Here is a 24,388-nt window from a genome sequence, read left to right on the forward strand (position 1 = left end):
ATTAAAGTAAAAATGCGCAGTTGGACTAACGTTAATCGGCAAGATGACTTCCTAGGCTATAGTAGTTGATGCAGTTAGCAGCAGTCCAGACCAGAAAGCTGTCACAGCTAAAAATAACCAAGCAATAAAATAATACCCATTTTTAGTTTTAATTATATTTATGTATTCTAAGGCTATTTTAAAGAAGCAACAAATATTTTTGACTTTTTTTATTTTTTTTGGAGACTCGATTTGTGACAACAGCTTATTTTTAAATGTTTAACTGTTCAGACAGAAGTGCTTTAGTTTCAGAAAACAGAGCTCAGTAATCAGTCATTTTGTACCACTTCTTCCATAGTGCGTTGCAGGGAAGCCGGTGCCCATCTCCACTGGTTTATGGGCGGGAGGCGGGTTACACCCTCAACAGGTCACCAATCCATCACAAGGTAACACAGACGACACACCATGCACACCTAAGGGCGAGGTAGAGAGGCCAATCAACCTAACAGTCATGTTTTTGTACTATAGGAGGACATTCAAGCTCCATGCAGAAAGAGGCATGCCTGGAGTTGAACCCAGGACCTTCTTGCTGCAAGGCAACAGTGCTACCAATTGCGTGCAGCACTGAGACTCCAAATGTGCATTTTCACTCATTACACAGAAGTAAAAAGATGCACCTTGGTTAATCTTAGTTATACATCTATATTGTTTGGTCTTTTTGTTTCAGGTAAACTGTTTAACATAGTTGGCTACAAGAGAGACACAAAACATGCAAGGAGGAATCATCTTAGTTCCACAGGAACATTGTCTAACCAGCTGTCAAGAAGAAATAGGGATAGGACAAGCTGTTTTGAAGGTCAGTTAGCTTGTTGGCCAAAACAAAATCTGCAGGTGAGTATGGATGGTATGTGGGAAGAAACTTAAAGTCCCAATCTATGTGTGTATCGAACCGTAACTTTTTTTATTTCACTGTTTAGTAAAACTGTGACACATTACATCCTTTATCAGTGGATCAATCACGTAGCAGCCAAAGTAAAGCTTGTGAGATGATCCTTTAGTTCACATAATAATTGTTCTGTAAAACACAGATCTTGGAAATAATCTCCAGAAGGAAGCACAAACAGCACAGCTTTTGTTACACTCTTAGGGTGATGATGGTTATTTTTAGATGTGACAGCTCTCTGGTCAGGACTGCTGGTTACTGTATTTACTACTGTAGCCTAGCAAGTGTTTGTGATTAATGTTAGCCCAACTGTGCATTTTGTCTTTAATTCTAAAGTACTCAAATTAAGAGAGATGAGATGATCGGCCAATCGGAAGTGAACTTGAATTAACTGACAGATTTGTCACATTAGACAGACAAAATGAACAAACCAATAAAAAGGTGTGCTAATATTTTTCAAAAAGACATTCTTTAGAGACATACCAGAGATTTTTTATTTAGACAACTGTCTTATTAGTGGAACTGGTTTCACATTCATAGTTAATAACATAATCAACCTAAACCTAATAAAAAGACAGGCTCACACTCAAAGGTTACCACTTTAACTAATATTTGAAGTTACCACTAATCATGGATTGTTTTAAAAGTTGAGGCCATTAATATTTGAATGACTTATGTTGACAAGTATTCAGCTAAGATGTTTGAGCATAGCAGTTGTCGGGATCATAAACATGTTCATAGTATAGAGATTCTGGGATGCCACCTGTATGGGATAACAATTACCTAAGGAAATGAGTACTACCTTATGATACCTTTTTTGTAGTATTTTTCAAATATTAAATAAACTAGTTTTGATTCAAAATAGTTTATTTCATTGCTGAGGAATGTTGTATCAATTAGGATAAGATGGATACTTCAATTCCTCAGGAAATAAATTCATGTCTAGTTGAATCAAACACTCATATGTCATATTTGTTTCGAAACAAGCATGTACAGCAAAAGCTTTGTATTGATTCCTCCTTTCTAAAATTGCTACAAAACTATTTACTTGAGTAAAGCAACTGGCACGGTAAAAGGGAAATGTGCTGTAATGTAAAGAGTAGCCTTTCTTTCCTTTCAAAACCATTAACACCATTAGATGGTTTTTGTGTTTGTGTGTCCGTATATATAAAGACAATAATCTGACAGTCTGATTGAGCAACAGCCTCTGATGGGAAGTGGGCAGTGGTGTTTGGAGATGAATAATGGTCCTGTTTGGCCATGCAAACCTGCACTGATGCAGTAAGCAGCACCAGACCAAATTCACCTGAAATTGGTTTAGCTCCGTCCTCTCACTAGCGCTGAGCTTCAGACTGAAGTGCAAAATAAATGTGTTAAATTGGGCTCATTGCATTTTTTTCCAGTCACCAGAGCACAGTTGAACAGCTGGGATATTTAAAATTTGCATCTGTTTATTTGTGAATTATTGTTTGTAGTCCAGAATAGAGAGACAGATAAAAAGGTAATACTGCCATGAAGGAGAGAAAGTGTAATGTGTAAACGTATGAATGCAGGCTTTCTGAAATCAAATTTGTAACTGATCACTGTCTTTTGTAATACATATTAGAAGTAAACCCATTCAGGTTGAAAATAGAATCAGTTAAGATACAGTTGGCTGAAGTCTTCCTGGTCAGTAGCTGTGAATCAGAAAAAGCTCATTTATCTTCTCTCAATTCTTATCGGTGCAACTGCAGCTCTGGAGAGGAAACTAAGAGGTAGCTGAAATGCTTTCAGAAATCAGGTGCTTTACATGTATGACAGCCATTTTATTCCAGGGTCACCAGGGCCACCTCGTTTAAATAATGAAGTAGTGACTGGGTGATCACCTGAAGCAAACCTTATTAACTGAGGAAAGTACATAAAAAAACAAGTGTGGTCATCACTATACTCTTGCTGTAGGTCCAGCGTGATGCCCAAAACAGTGATAGTATAGCCTCAAATGGAATGGGACTCAAAATGAACTGGTGACTGTCAAAAAAGTTAAAAACTTTTGTGTCAGGAAAAGAATGGTTTACTGCTGGTTTTATCAGCAGAGGCATCTAGTAAGCACCAGGTTGCTTCCTTCCTAATAGTTTCTAAGATATTGGTTCATAAGGACAAGGTTAAGGAGCAGATAAGGAAACAACAAAATAGCAAACCAGCAGAAGGTAAAAACGACTTTCCACTGACCTTGTTGACCTTGAACTAATTTGTTTTCACTCAGCACCTATAAGATGATATCACGCTTCTCACAAACATGGCAGCTAGGAGAAGGGAACAAGTTCTGTAAAGCTAGAAAAAAAAAAAAAAACTCTTCATGATTTTTTCTAATCATGAAGAGTTTTCTTCATGAAAAGAAAAAACAGACTTAGAGTTCCAAAAAACCATAAAGACTGGACCATAGAGTAAGTTTATCTTCTCTGAGTCTAATATTTAGCTTTGCCCAACACCTAATTGTCTGATAGTTAGACCTGGAGAGACCTGCAGGGCACAGTGTCTCACAGCTACTGTGAAATTTGGTGGAGGATTGATTACGGCCTGGAGCTGCATCAGAAAGGCTGGAATTGAGCCGATTCTTTTTGAAGGATACATGAATTAAGCCATGCACGGTGTAATACTAAAGAAAACTCCTTCCTTCTGCCCTAACAATATTCCTTTATTCTGAGGATTGTGTTTCCCCCTGATGCCAAACAGCTAGATCAATCAAGATGTGGATGAAACACCACCGGATCAATACCCTGTCATGGGCAGCCCAATCTTCAGACCTAAACTCACTGAAACACATCTGGGAGAAGGATGGGTGGACATAGGCCATAAAACATAACTGGGTTCTTTAAAATTTGGCATCAGCAGCTCCTACGTTAAAGACTGGTATAGAGCAAGCCAAGACACATTAAAGTTGTCATTAAGGATTTAGGGTCATTCCACAAAAATAAAAAATAAACAAGGAAGAATCATTTTATAGCTGCAAGAGACATGCAGACAGTATACAACCGGCAGGGTTCGACAGGAGATTTGTCAGACATACGTTCTGTTGCAACCAGGAGCAAGTGCATCTTATCTTTTTACTTATTTTGATGTTTTTATACAATGGAAACATTTTTGCCATTGCTGTTTCACATGCATACTGCAGATTTTTTGTTCCCAAACATTTATTTTTCTTTCAACATAAATAGTCTTGTAAACAGGTACACAACAACAAATTGCATATGAGGACAGAAAAACAGGAAAACAAGGATAGTGAATCAGAAAAGGGTGATTCATGATGCAGCACCAAGAATATGCTTACGTGAGGTGGCATGGGAACCACCAGACCCCCCACTGAAACTTGTAGAAATACTGAAAGCATGATTTATATGTATGTGAGCACTCAGATGATTAATCATGTTTTACTTGGACATCCGTTGGGTCAGTCCAACATGCAGTTGCATAAATTTTGGAAGTTTTAATAATATTTTTATCCCAAACTGCAGATTTCTGCAGGTCAAACTACTCAGTCTTCTTACGGGTGCACTTTCTTGTTTTTAGTATTTTCTTTCTAACTGTGAAAAAGTTCAAGTTACAACAATATATAATCCCAAATTGGATCTTTCTTCAAAGATAAGGAATTTGTAAGATAAAAAGTGAAAACAAAACCTCAGTTTAGTCTTGGACTTTGGACAAGATAAGGATTCTTTTTTTTTTTTATATATGAGCAATACCAAACACTTCACATTGATATATTGCCCTCTTGTTTTGCACATAGAGGACTAAAGTAGCAACTTTTTTTTTTTTTTTGATTCAGAGGAGGTTACGTTTTGCTATCTTTATAATGTATTATTCCTGTGAACTATTTATAATTTGTTAAGTTTGATCCACATTCTGGTTGGAGTAGAAACTGAATACTAAAGACCTTTTCTTTTTTCCAAAGTGACTAACTTAACTATACTTAAATATGAAGAATTTTTGAGCCTATAATACTGAAAATATGTAACCTAAATAAACCATAATCAGATTTTTCATTGTATTGCACTCTAAAAGAGGTTTTTGAAGAAAAAAAAAAGAGACTTAACAGTCTTGCAATTCCTAAAAACAGGAAGTGAGTATCAAATATACCTGATGTGTAAAGCTGATGGATTGTACACAGGACATGGAATGGTTTCTTGAGAATGGATGGTGACAAAGAAAATGGAGGGAATAAGCACTTTTGCTACAAAGATCATCTATGTAGGTCACTCGAGTGAGTTCAATGAAAGTAAAATGCTAGACCTCCAGGATAGGAGGAGCTGTTGTTTGTGAGCATAACGTTTATCAGGTTAGAAATTTATTTCTTTTACCATTGACCTCTGTTAGTACAAAATGTCAACTGATTGTGTTAAATCAATAACTGCTCTCCAAATGATTTTCTTGAAGTTTTAGCTACAGTCATCAGCTTCAAATGCAACAGATTTTTTTCTCCATGTCTGAGAAACTTGAAGTAACGTGTTTGACTGAGCTGCTACATGATGATGAGAGTAAGAATGCTGGTTGGACCCAGAGCAGAAATTGCAACATCTGCCTAAATGTGCTTTTAAATTCTTCTGTAGGGTACCAGTTTGTTACTTCTCCCAGCTACTGCACTCAGAGAGCAATTTTCCTGACTTCCTTACTGAATACATGAGCAAATAAATACTGTCTTATTGAACTCAAATTCAAGCTGAAAACTACTGATCTTCTGACATGGCATACAAATATAACTATTGAGAGCTATTAGCCTAATTAGCTAGTTATTAGCCAACTGAAAAAAAGTTGTTTGAAAAATTATAATCTTTGCTTTTTATAAAAGAAGCAGTAGGTGATTCTTTCAAAATGTTCCACCTTTGACCTTCATGTGTTTTACCTACACTTGTTGTCATACCAGCATTAAAATGAGCCCCTGGAACACAGCAAAAGATTCGACATCCCAGTAAACAGCACAAATGTTATCTTACACACAGAGCCTCTCATATTTCAGCAGAACATCTGACAAAACTCTACCTTTTTGACCTGGGAACTCGCTTCCCTCTTAAAAAATTAAGAAGGTTTTGTGGAACCGTGCAGTTTCAAGGCTGCCAGCAGACGTTTTTTTTATTTATTTATTTATCTCAAACCAACAGTTAAAGCATTTATTTCTTTACTGGTGAGAAGCTGAAACCTGGGCTAATTTGACTATTTTATCTGTTTCTATTTCTTTTGATTTCATTAGGTCCAATTGGGAGATTCTACAAAATGTTTTGAGGTCCTATTGCTCAGCCTTAGTGGCATATTTTATTTAGCAAACAGAGCTAGAGTTAATATTTGTGAGTTTTCTGCCCTTGTATTGCACACTTTACGATTCTGGTTTATATTTTGAAAAGTGTATGGTTCTTTGCTCTCCTCATCCGTTTTTTCTTCTCCCTGGTTATTAATATTTAAGACCGCTTCAGACCAGCAACCAGGCGCAAACTGTATAGCATGAAAATAGGAGAGAGAAAGACATGAAAACTGTTTAGGAGAAAGTAGAATAAATTTGATTTAAGGGAAGTGAAGTGACACATTTGGGTGTTAATATTTGGGTCGATGGCCACATTCATTTGTTGGCAGTGGGCAACAGGAAGCAGATATGACATGTTCTCGAGAGAATGTAAACTGGTTCAATAGGTCACCTAGATGCAGAAACTCAACACACTGCTGACCAGCTGCTCCTAGAAATGCTTTTAGATACACCACTTCTTTATTAAACCACTTCATACTTCTTAACAACACCATGTCATAGATTTTTTTTTTGTAATGTAAATGTTCAATCATTGTCAAAGAGTAAAACTGCTTGATAATATGAAATATCTTTTTTTTTTTATTGTCAAATTGTTATTGGAAAACAGATTATGTCTATTTGCAGAGACATTCCTTAGGCAGGCAAAATGGTCAGGAGGAGGAAAACAGATTTATAAATAAAACTGCAGTATATCAGAGGACTACAAAACCTTTAAAGCAACAGTGTCCTCTATAGTTGTTCACCTGCAAATTATAAATGTTTATTGGTCTTCCTAAAATTGAAATGAAATTATTTAAATTAAACCATTTATTTAGAAATTACTTTGAACAGAGCCATCCACCCAAACTGAAATGCTGGGCACAGAGAAGCAGGCAAAAGGCTCACGATAGCTCTGGAGTAGCTGCAGAGATCCTCAACTCAGGTGGGAGAATTTCTTCAGTCAAGACTCTTTGGGTTAGGTTAAAAACAATCCTTGCATGATATGCTGTAAAATCTTGCTGATAATCAGAATCATTTATAATGAAAGTGGAAACACTAATTATGTTGCTAGGAAAGCCACAAGTCCTAGTTCTCAGCTCCAGTCAGCAGATTCTGATCGACCTCGACGGATAGAACAATGATAACTAGCTGTTCATAACACTATGAATTGATAAACCCCCATCCCCTCCATCTTTGCAATGCAGCAGTTTTAACTTCATCATCCTTGGAATAATGTAGGCAGAAACTCTTATTTCTTCTTCCCACTTGGTGCCGAGGAGCTGCAGGGCTGTGGATGGTAATTGGTTGGATTGGAGGTTGAGTCAGCTGGAGGAAGAGGGTTTGCCGGTAGTAATCACTGCATCGCTTCATTGCAACTCTGCCTGCATACATCACACAGTCAAATTTAAATAATTCATCAGTATGTTGTGGGTTTATTTTGTCAAAGTATCTGAAGACAAGATGAAGGGAAGAGTTTCTGGGAGTGAGGGAAAAGAGAAAGCAATGAACTCTTGGGGAAAGATCAACTAACAGCAATTGCCAGAAACTTGTCCAACATCCATCACGGGTAATTAGGTTTATGACATACAGAAGGCACAACATGTTGTGGAAATTAATAGGAAGGAGATCTAAATATAGAGCAATGTCTGGAAATGACACCCGTTTCTCTGGATTTTTAAATCAACACATTTCTGATTTTCTTTCTGAACTTTTTTGGCTGCTCTCTCAGTCTATAATTTCCCCTGTTGTGTTAGATGCATTTTAATCGTGGGGGGTCTTCGCTTTGCTTTGGTATTCACTTACAAAGAAGATGCTCAGAATGAATCCTTTTAATCACAGTGTCTGTACATGAACATTTGGGTCAGCCCCTCTTTAGTTAGGACAGCTTCAATGACCCGCAGCCACCATCTCTATTGTGAGATGCACCACCCACTCGAGAGGAACAACAAAAAATAAGAACATTTCGCTTCACTCTTCCTTTTTCAGTGTTTGTTTACGGTTCATTTGAATTCAAAAGCATTCTCACTCGTACTTTTGCCTTCTAACATGAGATATTTTTAACAGTAATGACAACCAAAACCACCTAGCAGCTATGCGTGTATCTTCTTTGCAGTGAGCTCTGTCCTACTTTAAAACATTTTATTATAAAGTTTCCTGCATCCAAACCAGCTTTGTCATTGTATATCACTTAGTGACAGCCACCCTCTGGGACTTGTCTCATACCCGTCATCATATTTGCAAAACACTTCATACTTTTGAAGATTTAAGAAGTTGCATATTTTGTCTTTGTCTCAACTGGTGGCACAAATTCATTGAGCTTAGATGGATTTGTTAAAAATAATTTCCTCACCAACAAAAAACCCAATGTCTCTTGCATGGTGTTCTACCCAGATATGATTTTCCAGCAGGACTTTTGCTGCTTCGTGCTTCACTGTCTTGTAGGCCTTCTTTAAACAGCATCCTGCTGAGACAGCCGCTGGATCTTCTTTTTCAGGGAAGCTGACATTCAGTCATGTCTCACAGGCTCATGGCTACCTCTCCAGGGAGGCTGAGAGAAACAAAAGCCCAATGCAGTATGGATCCTGACAAAACCAGCCTCTATGGATTGATTCTGGCCTCCCTGCTGCAATAGACTGATCAGGCTATGGAGCTAACTGACAGCCTCTTCTTCCTCACCAGTAGGATGAAAGCCTCGTTTCTTATCCATGATGATTATAGCTGACAGATAATTAAAACCCCAAATTCTTTGAAAATTAGAATAGTTTGAACAGGCTAAATATTGGAAACTCATAGTGTCACACCCTAATCAGATAATTAACTCAAAACACCTGTAAAAGTTTCCTAAGCCTCTAAATTTGAGGGCCCCAACTAAAATAGCAGGAGGTCCACTACCTCCATCACCCAAACACTTTGGTGTCCGAACATTTTAAATCAACTGACAAAAATATTTTCTTTCAGTTTTATTTAAAATGTTATTAACACTAGAGTTTTTGTTTTTTAACTACTGATAAATTATTCATATGCCCATGAAATCCTCTGCTGAACAGAAAAGTGCAATGCAATTTACGTAGCAATATTAAACACACTTTGAATGGTTCAGTCTAGCTGGGTCTGTACATCTTGGTAGAACAGTTCTGCTCTTCTTGTTGTGCCTGTGGCAGGCATGGCAGTTTGCTTTACCTTTTCCTTAAGTTGCTGTCCTTTTCCATCTAAAAGTGTTTCTGCTGCAGCTTCCATGCATTCTGTGATCATTTGCTTCTGTCCATTCATCCTTAAATGTGATTTTCATGGTCCACTTTACGTATTTTTGACAAAGCCATCTTCTCTTACTCACTCATCTGTGCACCACCTACACATTGTACTGTGAGCAAGCATGAGCTCCTAAGCTAGTAACATGACATCTTTTAATAGTAACGTTAATATCAGCACAGCGCACTACAATGATGGCTGGAGGCGGGACTTCAGCCTCCATTGCTCCAGCTGTCAGTGGGTCAGTGGAAACACTGGTACTCTACCGAGTAGAGAGAGAGACAGAGTGGAGCCGAGCCGCGCTGCCTAAAACGAGCCAGTGGAAAAGTGGCATTAGGAGCCTGCATTCAAGGACCCCATATCTTTTTTGTCGTTTTCTTGCAGTTTGCATTCAACAATGTGGTGCATTGCCGCCACCAGCTGGCTTGGAGCGTGGACCAGAATGTCGCTGACCCGCATAGCTATTCGTCGCACCTGTTCAAAAGTCAGATGTGGCAACCTGTCTTCTGCTGACAAGCTTTATTGAGATGCTGATTTAATTTTCCAGCAGGACTTGGCACCTGCTTACACTGCCAAAGGTACCAGAACCTGGTTCAATAACCATGGTGTTACTTTGATGAGTGTGTGATGGTCTACCGTTCCTCATAGAGAATCCAGAGTATTGTCAAGAGGAAGATGAGAGACACCACACCCAACATTGCAGATGACGTAAAGGCCGGTATCAAAGCAACCTGGGCTTCCATTACACCTCAGCAGAACCACAGGCTGATCGTCTCCATCCCACAAGGCATTGATGCAGTAATTCATGCAAAAGAAGGCTCAACCAATCATTGAGTGCAAAGAAATGAACACACTTTTCAGAAGCCTGACATGTTTGCTCAAAGTATGCTTTTTAATTGATCTTATGTAATATTCTAATGTTCTGAGACACTGAGTTTTGGGTTTTCATTGTTTGTAAGACATAATCATCAAGAAAAAAAGGCTTGAAATGATTTACTGTATATTGAAATGAGTGGAAAATATTTTTACTTTTTCAGGATATTCAAATTTTTAAAATGTACCTGTATAAATTTGAAGGTACATGAAAGGACACATGATTTTAACATTTGTATTTGATGTTATTTTAATTTGATACCCCTGATTGTGGTTAGTTGCCTCTAAAACCCACCTAATTGTGTCCACCTGTGTGTGATTTAATCTTATCCAGGAAGAGAGAATAATAATTAGGGAAGTGGCCAATCCTCACTGTGGAGGAGCTCCAGGGATCCACAGCTTGGGTGGTAGAATCTGTTGACAGGGCAGACACAACAAACATGTCTTTTTTTAAGATAAAAACAAAATAACCTTTTTTGACCTCATGTAACATAACCGTGGTAGTGGCAGTGTCATGCTGTGGGGAGCCAGAGCTACAATGAAATGATATAAATCAAAGTATAGTCATCAAATAAAAATACCAATAAATACATTGAAGACAGGGTGATACAGCAATAATGGAGGGTGCACTTTTAAACATGAACAAAAATGTTTTTTATTAGTTTTTAGTGGGTTTTAGTTTTTGCCAAGTCATTTGTTTTACTGTTTCTATATCACTATTTTAGTCCTTATATATTCTTCCTCTGATTTAGTGACTACATAACAACAAAACATTTGTTGGCTGTAGTTAGTCTTTTTGGACCTTTTAGCTTTTTCAAATAATTTTTCTGCTTTGTTGTAAAGAAGTCTTCCTTTTCTGTCAGTTGGAGCCCTGTTTTACCAGGACATTGTTTCACAAAAACTGCTTATGAATAATTCAAAGAATATGACAAAGTTTGAGTTATTCTTCTAAACTCTGACAAGATACTAAAGCTCAGTCCAGAAAAACCACAGTCCACAGGGGCCAGTCAAACTGGTCATATTGTCCTTGTTTTAGTGGCGAACATGTAGATAGAAAATAATAAAACAGTAACTAGGTTAGGGGTGGGGGACAGGAGATAAATTAGCAATGCAAGAGGCAGGCTACTGAATGCAAATTAATTTAACCAAAAAGAAACAAAAGGTGCTGCACAAGGAGGAAACCTTGCTAAACGGACACAGAGGCTGAGTTGACATGATGGACTGGCACCCACAACAATAAAAGATTAAAAATGTAATATAAAGATAAACTACCATGAAAAAAAACCTTAAAATCCTTTTCCAATTTATTAAAGGAGTGATAATTACCATTATCTACAATCTTTTGTTATATAAAAAAAATATATAAATTTTACCTGTCTTTTCTTACATTATTAATAATACAATCAGCTTGAGGAATACATTTTAAACTGATAATAACCCAAATCGTATACTTACACCTGGAAAATTTTGAAGAAACCTTCAGCCTGTTCTCTTGTAGTTCTTGCAACATCTGCCCCCTCCTCACTGTGTCAATGCTCCCCCTATGAGGCATGTCCCACACTTTTCGAAACCTTGCTGTAATATTAAAAACACACATCTAAACAGGTGGAAGAAGGCTAAGGTTATCGTTTATTACATTAGCAAACTCTTCTGTATACATCCATATCAGCATGAGCATGAGCAAGCTGTGAGTTTACCAAAGACATACCTGAACAAAATGACAGTAACAATCCTCGAAAAAAAAAACTCCTAATTTTCTTTTTGGATTGCCTCAGTCTATTTAGTTCTTACGTCTGGATCATTGTTCTGGACCCAACAGAAGGGCTGATTGGTCACTCTGACAATTTGTTCAACTTTTTGCTGAGCATGTGTAAAAAACGTTTTTCTTTTGTTCAGTAACTCTTAAGGCGATGAAGTACCAGTAAAGGATGCTTTCCCTAATGCTGATAAACATATATTGGAAGACACGAACACTGAGAATGACGTGAGCTTGAATGAACAACTTATGAATAGAATTAGAGATGTCTTGCCCCTGGGATCCGACTGGTGGTGGAGTGGAGGACTGAGGAGGTAGGGAAATTGGGAGGAGCTAGGAAGCCAGATGGTGGAGGTGGGGAGGAGGAGGATCGCAGCTCAGCTTGAAGAGCGAGGAAGTCCGTGAGTGAAGTTCTTTAAGGCAGAGCCTTGGACGGTGATTGGCTGAAGAGGAAATGCAGACTCAATGCTGATTGGCTGGAGCAGGGATGCATGGTGGAGTCATTGGACAGAGCAGAGGAGGGGGTGAGTCTTCCATATTGAATTTTCATCAAAACAAATGAAATTTTCTGTCACATGAACAAAAACCCACGTAGCTGGTGGACCTTTTCTAAATGGCATGATAGGTTATATTTTTTCCTAATTGCATTATATTGCAAAGGATCGTGCTACACTAACAGAACTGGCTCAATTTTCTCAATGTAAACTTTCCAGAATAAGCTGCATCCTAATCACTAAATGCATCCAGTAACCCTCATACCCTGCATCTGCCTCAGATGAATAGTTAAGAATAATACAAATGTTTTTGCAAGCCGTATGAACAAAGTTTAAATGTCTTGTCTGAAAGACAAAGCGTCCATTTCATTTAGGCAGTAATGCACAAAATACATCCGATCAATAGTCAGAACGAAATACTTTTACTGTAAGTGGAGTTGCTTTGCACTTACTCTCTCTGTTTGACCTGTAATGAATACAAACCTCTAGGTAAAATTAAATAAAACAAACAACACAAAAGTAAATGAGAGGAAACAAATGAGGCTTCTCTACAACTACATCTAATCCCTTTATTAGACTGTATGTTCAGGGTGTGTGTGAGAGAGAGCTGTATGGAGAGGTTTTTAATTTACTTTGACTAATGTTCATGCTGGTTTATTGCTTCTAAAATAAAAAAGTCCAGTTTTCTGATTATAAAAGCAGTTAATTAGTATTTATAATATGGTATGTCTTATTTGGTCTATGTTATTAGTAGCCTATAGAGAAAACATTCAGCTTATTCTGTTTCCATTATTAAGCTTCATACGTTTAAGCTGCTGGCATAAATGCCCTGAAGTTTTGAATCTTTATTGTCCAATCACACAATCCTCCAGACTTTGAGGGAGTTTGGGGTTGGGGTGCTGAGAGGGAAAGTCACATAATGAGTTTCATGTTTGCTTGTTGCAATGAATGAAGACAGCCCACACTAATGAAATGATGGTAAATGACACTTGGGGATTGTGATATTGCTTCTCCTGTGACGCCAGTAAGGAATTGCACCAATAAATATGGTTAATGGGTGCACAAGTTGGAACATGTAGAGACTTGGTGCGCACACACCACATGGAGCTATGTGTCTATCCATAAAAAAGAGGAATTGGTGAAAGGTGTTACCTCTCTCTTGGAGGACATATGTGACTCCAAGGATGTTAGAACAAGAAGACAACAACGGAGGGAGCAATAACTGCACAAACGCAAGTGATGTTTCCCTCAGTGTTCATTTTACCCATCCTGGTCTCTATGGCAACACCTGGTTTTGAAAGCAACTCTAGCATAGGGAGAAATAATCTTTGCAAATGCAAACACATTGGCTACAGCCTTTATGTATATAAATAAAATAATTTATAGTTCTTAAAATTATTGCTAAGGTCATTTCTATTTTTATGGATATCAACACATATAGGGAAGTGGAAATAAGTATTCAACCCATCAATGTTTTTCACACTAAATATATTTCTAATGGAATCATTTACATGAAATTCACGCCAGATGTTGGGGACAACCCAAGTAATAATAAATCAAAACAAATCCTTAAAAAAAAATGTCAACATCCTTTTTCTTCAGCAGTGGAGACTTGTGCAGTTAGGACTGGTTTATGGTGAAAGGATACTCTTCTCATTTCAGGATTACAGCCGTAGTGGTGTTCATTGGAACATTTTGAAGTTTAGAAATATTATATTAGGTAAGGGAAGGTAAGTTTATTTATATAGTGCTTTTCAGTAACAAAACACCGCTGTACATACAATTACAATACAATCACAAAGAAAATAAACACAGATACAGACACAGAAAAACAAATCAAATGATACTACAATCCTTCTAAGAAATCAAAAAATCTATGAATCCTTCTGAGAAATCTAATAGTCTCATCATTCCACTGAATTCTAACTAGGGAAGCTGAGTCACTGGTACAAAACAGATTTAATCCACATTTTCAGGTGCTAATAATATATTGCTTTTACTGGTACTGAAGTTGAACTAAGTAATAACAGTCCATTGTTGTCTAATTAAGAAAGCTGGGTCATTGGTGTAAGAGCAGCTAAAATCCAAATTACTAATATCGGGTTTTCACTGGTAATCCTTCTGATAAAACTAAAAATCAATGAAAAGTAATGAAATACTAATAATAATTGGCTGTTGCTGGTAATCCTTCTGAGAAATCTTAAAATCTATGAAAAGTAATGAAATCACACATTTAGGTAAAGTAAGATAGGAGGGAAAAAAATCATATTTCAGACTCTATTCTTAGCAGTATAGAGTCTGAAATAGTACAAAAAACCTCAGCAGGGGTAAGCAACACACACATAAGTAAAGATTTAGCAAGGGTACAGTGGAATCTTGAGGGTGCAAATATATATAAGTCTGAATCTACAAGAATTAGACTGTCAACACTGATAGAAGCGCCATTTTCCTTGAGAAGAGAGGTGGAAGTTTTATCAATCAGCTGCATTGTCCTATCAGCACACAGCTGGTAGGGGAGTGCTGGAGAGGAGCGTCGTGTTTATATAACATCCAGAAGATATTTTGTCAATAGCCAGTTAGCAGAAGTTGCCAAGGCCACATTGGGGCACCAGATTTAGAAAAACAATAAATGTTGTGGTTCAGGCAGTTGTGAATTTCCAACTACCTTAAGAGTATTACTGGTATGTCTCAATTGCGAATCCAAATAGCCAAATTTCTGGTACTTTCCGCAGATCTCGAGCGTATAACTTCTCCAAGATTACAGGTCCTTCTCAAAATATTAGCATATTGTGATAAAGTTCATTATTTTCCATAATGTAATGATGAAAATTTAACATTCATATTTTTTAGATTCATTGCACACTAACTGAAATATTTCAGGTCTTTTATTGTCTTAATACAGATGATTTTGGCATACAGCTCATGAAAACCCAAAATTCCTATCTCACAAAATTAGCATATTTCATCCGACCAATAAAAGAAAAGTGTTTTTAATACAAAAAACGTCAACCTTCAAATAATCATGTACAGTTATGCACTCAATACTTGGTCGGGAATCCTTTGGCAGAAATGACTGCTTCAATGCGGCGTGGCATGGAGGCAATCAGCCTGTGACACTGCTGAGGTCTTATGGAGGCCCAGGATGCTTCGATAGCGGCCTTTAGCTCATCCAGAGTGTTGGGTCTTGAGTCTCTCAACGTTCTCTTCACAATATCCCACAGATTCTCTATGGGGTTCAGGTCAGGAGAGTTGGCAGGCCAATTGAGCACAGTGATACCATGGTCAGTAAACCATTTACCAGTGGTTTTGGCACTGTGAGCAGGTGCCAGGTCGTGCTGAAAAATGAAATCTTCATCTCCATAAAGCTTTTCAGCAGATGGAAGCATGAAGTGCTCCACAATCTCCTGATAGCTAGCTGCATTGACCCTGCCCTTGATAAAACACAGTGGACCAACACCAGCAGCTGACACGGCACCCCAGACCATCACTGACTGTGGGTACTTGACACTGGACTTCTGGCATTTTGGCATTTCCTTCTCCCCAGTCTTCCTCCAGACTCTGGCACCTTGATTTCCGAATGACATGCAGAATTTGCATGTCATCCGAAAAAAGTACTTTGGACCACTGAGCAACAGTCCAGCGCTGCTTCTCTGTAGCCCAGGTCAGGCGCTTCCGCCGCTGTTTCTGGTTCAAAAGTGGCTTGACCTGGGGAATGCGGCACCTGTAGCCCATTTCCGGCACACGCCTGTGCACGGTGGCTCTGGATGTTTCTACTCCAGACTCAGTCCACTGCTTCCGCAAGTCCCCCAAGGTCTGGAATCGGCCCTTCTCCACAATCTTCCTCAGGGTCCGGTCACCTCTTCTCGTTGTGCAGCGTTTTCTGCCACACTTTTTCCTTCCCACAGACTTCCCACTGAGGTGCCTTGATACAGCACTCTGGGAACAGCCTATTCGTTCAGAAATTTCTTTCTGTGTCTTACCCTCTTGCTTGAGGGTGTCAATAGTGGCCTTCTGGACAGCAATCAGGTCGGCAGTCTTACCCATGATTGGAATTTTGAGTGATGAACCAGGCTGGGAGTTTTAAAGGCCTCAGGAATCTTTTGCAGGTGTTTGGAGTTAATTCGTTGATTCAGATGATTAGATTCATAGCTCGTTTAGAGACCCTTTTAATGATATGCTAATTTTGTGAGATAGGAATTTTGGGTTTTCATGAGCTGTATGCCAAAATCATCCGTATTAAGACAATAAAAGACCTGAAATATTTCAGTTAGTGTGCAATGAATCTAAAATATATGAATGTTAAATTTTCATCATGACATTATGGAAAATAATGAACTTTATCACAATATGCTAATATTTTGAGAAGGACCTGTATATCCTTTAGTCCAACCGCTGCCAGGCTGCGATTCTGTTCAAGAATCGTGACCAGCTTGCGATTCTGCTCTCTTAACATTCCAGTCTGAGTGTTGATCGCTCTACAGACTCCATCTAACATCGCAGGCAGCTTTGGAGTGCTTTGAACAGCCGCCCACATTTTGCGAATCACTCGATAAGCCAGGTAACCAACTCCAAAAAGCAGAAATCCTGTTATCAAAAGTCTAAATATGTACACATTTTCTATGTCCTCAACCAACATCGTAGTCAGGCACACAATCTTCCACTGCTGCCAATAATCCATTGTGTATCCAGAGAAGAACATCCCGTCTGGACAAGAGGGTCTCCTTTACCCTGTCTTCCCGTAGGAATTTTTTTTTTTATCAATTACGTTGAGAGTCCAGCTGACCAAATCCATAATTTAAAAGTTTAGAGGATATGCAAAGCGAGGCTCTGAGAAAAATACAGACAAAAAGCAGAAGCAGGGATCAGCAGGGAGGGAGGGAGAGAAAACGCGTGTCTTCCACCGAGAGCAAAAGAAAAACCAATGCCATCAATGTGTTTTTGCGACAATCAAGTCTTGAAAGCTCTTTGCTTTTACCCATTATGATATGGTTCTTGTTCAATACACTGATATTGAGTAATCTTTTATAAAGCCATGATTTGGACTAAATAAAATCATATTAATATGCACTGATATGGGGCAGGATTGTTTTCTAAATAGTGACAGTTTTCTGTAGGTTTCTGGGTTTCATGAACCATATTGGACTTAATTTTCTCGATATGTACAAAAGTCATTTCCTATGTGATGTCAGTTATTATTTCACATTTAACTTTATTTATGGTGTAATTTGTTTTGAACTGTTTGTATGTGTGGATTACTTGGATTGCAACAGCATCTGGTGTGAATTTCATCTCAGTGGTGCCATTATAAATATATTTACTGAGAAAAATATGGTCCGTACCTATTTTCTCCACTGAACTGTGAGTCTTTTCTTGATCCCGTAACCAACATCATCTAAAAAAATCAGATGTATCTTGTTAGATTTTATATCCAAATGACACTTTCAAGTAACCCTGTTCTTCTGTATTAGCAAATAAAAGATAAATTGCTGACCAGGGCTGCTTGTGAAAATGAATTCTGAGTTTAAATGCAGAAGAGTGTGAATTCCACATTAAATATCCAGAAGAATCACAAAACAGGTGTGTGGAAAAGGAGAAGAATAAAAGCTAACTAAAAGAATGTTCACCAAACCTCCTGCTTTATAAGAAATGGGAATGAGTGAACTAAGCTCCACCCGCAGTTTGTCAGTATATGAGATATTGTGATATCTGCATCTGAGAGGGGATATGTGTAATTAGACAGGCTTCTGGATGCAAATGTTCACATGTTCGTTTCTTTCATCTTGGCTGGTTGGGCTCTAAATATAATATATGTGCGTGCATGTGTAGTTTAGTAACCGCACTACTCTAAAGGGATTGGGAATGAGGAGAAATTGAAAGGTGTAGATGATTAAGTGGAAAACATGGTTCCTATGTTTACATGTTTCACAATACTTTCACAAAATGGGCTATGGTGTTGCACATTTTTTGCCACCAGTTTTATGGATCTTTATATTCTAATATACACATCTTTCTTATAAATGATTAATTGCCGTCTTTTACAAATGCGAAAAGCTGTAAAGTGATAAAGATAAGCTTGTTCATTTTAATGAAATTCCGTTCTGTTTATATCCCACCAATTCAAATCAATTCAATACATGTAATTCAGGTTAAACCAGGTTCACATAATGCATTTATCACCTACATTTGTTAAAATCTTTCATGGTAAAGTTGGTTGTGAGCTCAATTGGTGGTATGTGGTTGTTCCGTGGAACAGACTCGGCAATTTAGCTTTCTCATGACACCTACGACAAACATCAAGCAGTGGCAGAAATTTACTACAAAAAAGGTTTTGTGTGACTGATGTCTGATCCTTGTCCTCTTTGCTCAACCCCAAACTCTTTCAGTGCTTTCCCACATCCTGCTCTCCCTCTTTTTAGCATCCAACTCTAATAATAAGAGTTGAGACCCATAACTTGCTGTCAAATCATGTTTCAGTGATATCTCTGTTTGACCTTTTTGACATGACTCTGCTGCAGCAACAAGGCGTGCAGTCTGACATCCTCGCTCGTGTAGTGTGACAGGACTTACTGTCATTTTGAGCATGCACAGTGTGGTTATGTTAATTGAACCAGTGTGTGCCAAGCTTCAGGCTTATGTGTGTTGATCTTCAAAATCAGTAATCAATAAATTAGCAACAAGAAAATAACTACCTCCTGAATATGCATCCTTACCAGGGATGCCACAAATAGTGAAGAGCACTGAATGGGTTAGGATTCCAATAGATAGAAAGAATACAGCAGAGAGCACCCCACAAATGCTCACTTTCTCTTCTGGAATGACTGAGAAGATCTCAGACCTCTCCCTTGCAACCTTTTGATGCATCTCTGCTCCAACACACAAATGAATTAATCAAATGAATGGGCCATTACCTGGTCTCTGCAGAAATCGAAGACATGCTGAGGAGTTAATTCAGCCATTTGATTCAGGTGTGTTGGAGCAGGAATTCAAATAAAAGCTGCAGGACATTTGCTCTTCATAAGTGGAATTGGAAACCCCTGCTCTAGACAAAACTTTAATACCAAATACTGTTAAATGTGACAAGGATGACAAAGGAGATTAAATTTGAAAGAAGTTACATGTGTGCTGCCTCCCAATTAACATAAACCTGAAACAAAAACACTACTTTGGCAAAACAAAGTTTCCCATTTCTTGCCGCCCATTAACTCAGCACTTTACTCTCACAGACGAGCGGGCTGTGAGCGATCCACTTAATGTTTCTTTAATTATCACCTGGAAAAGCACACAGACACTTTGGGCTGCAAAACGAGGAGTGAGCTATAAACTCCCACAAAATGTTATTATACATAGAAACAAAGAGAAGAGGGTGTCATGAACTGATGAGATGCAACACAAACATAAATTGATCAAACTAAATCGCTAAAGCACAAAATCCTTGAACTTTAATTACCAGCCAGACTTGATCATTGCAGGGAGTAAAAACATCTCCTCTTTGTGAGACACATGCACGATTTGTCATTCATTCATGGCAATTATTAGGAATTTTCAGGCCTCTGTGACTCGCGCTTTGGCTTTAAATGTCTGCCTCAATGGGCAGTGTGCAGCTGTGAATAAATATCTGCTAATTGAGTAATTTTGTTAATTCCATCTTATACTGAGTCATAGTGGTTCCAAGGAGCTCCCAACATAGTTGACAAGCATTGATGGAAACATTAGAAAAGTCTCACTCGCAGAAAACAGGAAAAACAACAACATTGCAGTTAAAATGGTCTATAATCTTCTTAGCTTGTATCCAGTCACCATGAAACATACGCTATTGAGAATGAAACACTCTAATCCCCCCTAACAGTCATTAAGTGAATGGAACTTTACATTATCACCAACTGTGAGTTTAAACTCCTGTCTCAAAATTTTGCACCTATATGCCTATTTACTAAAAGTCCACCGCCTCTAACTGTAAAACTGGCTTCAAAGGGAAAAAAAGCACGACCTAAGAAATTTTGCATTATTAGCTTAGTTATGTAATTACAGTCTAAATCTAGACTAGTGGGCCAATTTCATAAAAGCAACAAAGGAACTGAAAAGGACAGCTTCCGTGCATTTTTAGATGAAAGGCTTTTTATTGCAGACGGCCCACACAGCAAAGAAAAAAAGGTTTATACCATCAAAAGGATTTAATATCATATGAATTTAATATCATTCAAAAACTATCCTTTTTTTTTTCAGAGCCCTCCCAGGCATTAGGTGCTCATGCCTAAAGCAACAGAGATGTTTTTGCTTATAACTCCTTTTCATACAAAGCTGAAACTATTTCCACCTATGAAATATTTCTTTGCATCTAACCAAAAATCGTCAAAACCGCTGCACTTTCGGATGTCTGGTCAGCATAATTCAACTAAATGTAAGTACTGCAGGGATGACCAGCAATTCAGCGGCAGACTGGCAGGCAAAAAGAGGTCGTTCAGGGCCTGACAGTGATGGATGGGGGAGTGTCTGGAACCATGGGCTTAGTGTTAAGCATACGGTGCATCTCTCCCCCTGCCTACATCTGGCTGGCCTTTAAGAGGAATCAGCGGGGGCTCCATAACTCAAAGGCCTATTGAAGGCAAGGAGGGTGGGATACGTGGCGCTGGTCAGCCCTGATAAAGGTCTGTGTCCTTGAGTGGGAAAAAAAAGAGCAAACAGCTTGAGATGATCCTCCCCAGTCTTTGTGATGTGGACACAGGAGCTGTTGTGCATGCCGGAGGGAGTCTGGGTGTGCTTGTATAGTGGGATGTGCAGAGCAGGTCTCCACAAGGTGTAATCAGGCTGCTCCTCAAGGTATCAGAAATGAAACTACATCTGACAATGTTATGTGAAAGAGATGTTTTCATGGTTCAATCAAAGAGTTGATTCATATCCACTGTAAAATATTTCACACAATGCACTCGTCTTCAGAGATGTTTCAGCTGCAATTTCTATAAATTTTAAGTGCAAGTGGCAAAATATCTTGTTTAAACTGTCAAAACTAAAAGTTAGCATTATGTATTATTATTAATAATGCACCAGAAGTACTGTGACTGATAGTGATACATTAACATTGTACAATACTAAGGTAAAAAAATAAAGGTTTAAAAACACCTATGCTTTAGAGTAGGTATTCAATGAAGATTTTACTAGTCCATACATATTATAACCAGGACTGAGGACCCAAAATTTCAGCCAGACACAGGTAAAAGTTAAAGATTTATTTTGATCCAGGCAACAATCGCACCGGTCACCACCAATAAGCTTCCAGGAATCAACAGAGAAGTGAATTAGAGGCTAGAAAGAATTCAGATAAATCTGAAAATGAGCAAAGCCACTAACTTTCTCGAATCTTGTGTGAGAACGGGGACAAGGAAGTGGCTTCTCAGTGGGAAAATGGCTGATCCGGAAAAAAGTCCAGAATGTCCGTGTGTGGCGGGCAGCTGTTTGATGTTGGACTGCCGACTGATCCAAAACTAAGACTCCAGGCAAATAGGAGAGGCAGGCAGGCTGTTTGATGTCGGGTTGCAGACTGATCCACAACTAAGACTCCAGGCAAAGAGGAGAGGCAGAAGGGCTCAGGCAGACCGATCCGAGGGCTAGTCAGAAGCATAAATCCAGGGGCAGAAACAGAGTCAAAATCCAGGGCTAGAGACTTCTGTAAAGGGAAAGGCAGGAGGGAGAAATCCGAGAAACAAGACTTGGTCAGGAAACGAGATCAGGCAGGAAATAACGCTGGATATCTACTCACTGTGAAGCTTTCAAAAATCTGGCACCGTCTGCCTGTCAGAGGCTGTATTTAACTGCAGTTCAACAGGTGTGTGGCATGACAATGATTACGCTGCAGCGCAGCAGCAGACCAGTGAAGCAGATGAGTTGATTACACGCAGGACAGCAGGGCAGAGCAGAGCAGAGCAGGCAGACGGGCCAGAATCATAACAGTATCCCCCCTTTAAAGTCCGGCTCCAGACGGACCCCGAGGCTGACCAGGATGGAGGCGGTGAAAATCCCGGATGAGAGTCCTGTCCAAGATGAAGCGCCCTGGAATCCAGGACCGCTCCTTGGGACTGTAGCCCTCCCAGTCCACCAGCTAGTGAAAACCACGTCCCCATCGCCTAGACCGGAGAATGCGGCGGACAGTGTAGACAGAATCCCCAGCCAGGAACGGGCGGGAGGAGGGGGCCCAGAGGCGGCCCCGAGACGGGACATCACATAGGGCTTGATTCGAGACACGTGAAAGGTAGGATGAATCCTCATGGACCGAGGTAAGTGGAGGCGAACAGCCACTGGGTTTATAACCTTGGAGATGGAAAAAGGACCAACAAAACGAGGTGCCAACTTGCGGGACTCCACCCGTAGGGGAAGATCTTTAGAAGACAGCCAAACCTTTTGGCCCACTTGGTAGTCCGGTGCAGGAGTTTGCCGGCGGTTGGCCATCCGGGACTCCACCTCCGACATCCTGATCAAGGACCTCCTAGCCTTCCTCCAGACCCGCTGGCACCTTAAGGCCGCAGCATGAGCCGAGGGTACTTCTGCCTCCTTTTCCTGGACGGTGAACAACGGTGGCTGGAACCCAAACACAACATGGAAAGGGGAAAGACCAGTAGCACTAGACGGAAGGGTATTAATGGCATGTTCAACCCAAGGTAAATTGTGAGACCAGGTAGTGGGGTCAGACTCACAGAGAATGCGAAGTTTGGTCTCCACTTCTTGATTAGCCCTTTCGGTCTGGCCATCGGACTGCGGATGAAACCCGGAGGACAAACTAATGGAAATCCCCAGCATGGAGCAGAATTCCTTCCAGAAACGAGAAACAAACTGTGGTCCTCTGTCGGACACTATGTCTGTGGGCAGCCCATGGAGATGGAAAACCTCTCATGCCAAGACCTCCACCATCTACTTAGCCGAAGGCATCTTCTTCAGGGGGACCAGACGGACAATCTTGGAGAACCTGTCGATAACAGTTAGCAGGACCGTGAAACCATTAGAGGTGCAAACCTGTCACAAAATCCATGGCGATGTGAGACCAAGGACGAGATGGGATTGGCAAAGACAGCAACAACCCAGCGGGCGGGCGGCGTGACAACTTAGCCTGGCAGCATTGGGACAGGCGGTGACGTAATCCGTAACGTCTTTGGTCAAAGAGGACCACCAGAAGTGGGCCCGAACCAGGCTCAGCATCCTGCTGACTCCAGGGTGACAAACAAGGCGAGAGTTATGACAGAATCCTAGTACCTTGGCCACGAGGCACTCCGGGAAAACCCCCTGTCAGGGGGACATGAAGCCGGGGCAGGAAGATCCTTGGTGGCATCTCTGACTTCTCCTTCAAACTCCAACATAGTTAAGGACAGCCTGACGGACTCTGGGAGAATAAACTCGTCCTCGCCATTGGTCACAGACTCAGAAGGCTCCTGCATCCGGGACAGGGCATCCAGTTTGCCGTTCTTGGTTCCGGGCCTGAAAGACAGTGTGAAATTAAACCGTCCAAAAAACAGAGCCCATCTGGCCTGCCGGGGGTTAAGGCTAAATGCCATCCGGCAGGCCAGGTGGTAGCCATCCAGGTTCTTATGGTCCATCCAGAGGAGAAACGGTTCCTTGGCCCCCTCCAGCCAATGCCTCCACTCCTCTAGGGCCATCTTGATGGCCAGGAGTTCTCGGTCCCCCACATCATAGTTGCGCTCCGCCTGTGATAATGTCCTGGAAAAAAAGGCACAAGGGTGAACATGACCCTCAGGGCTCCTCTGGCTCAGGACAGCGCCGATCCCCGTGCTAGTGGCGTCAACCTCCATGATAAATTGTCTCTTGGGGTCGGGAGACCGTAGAACTGGAGCAGAAGTAAACAT

General features: G+C 39.9%; 2 long non-coding RNA genes across 2 annotated transcripts; one reads left to right on the forward strand and one right to left on the reverse strand.

Annotated features, from left to right (window-relative positions):
- The first annotated feature begins 509 nt into the window (after positions 1-509).
- LOC124860950 lies at positions 510-10,864 on the forward strand. The gene is made up of 4 exons (XR_007036512.1): positions 510-617; positions 707-835; positions 9,804-9,997; positions 10,068-10,864. It is a non-coding gene; the product is annotated as an uncharacterized LOC124860950 (long non-coding RNA).
- Positions 6,880-11,897, reverse strand: LOC124860951. The gene is made up of 3 exons (XR_007036513.1): positions 11,748-11,897; positions 10,588-10,706; positions 6,880-7,552 (listed from the first exon to the last, which is right to left on the reverse strand). It is a non-coding gene; the product is annotated as an uncharacterized LOC124860951 (long non-coding RNA).
- Positions 11,898-24,388: the final 12,491 nt, after the last annotated feature.

The sequence above is a fragment of the Girardinichthys multiradiatus genome, chromosome 23 (genome assembly GCF_021462225.1).
Source record: "Girardinichthys multiradiatus isolate DD_20200921_A chromosome 23, DD_fGirMul_XY1, whole genome shotgun sequence".
Taxonomy (NCBI): Eukaryota; Metazoa; Chordata; class Actinopteri; order Cyprinodontiformes; family Goodeidae; genus Girardinichthys; species Girardinichthys multiradiatus.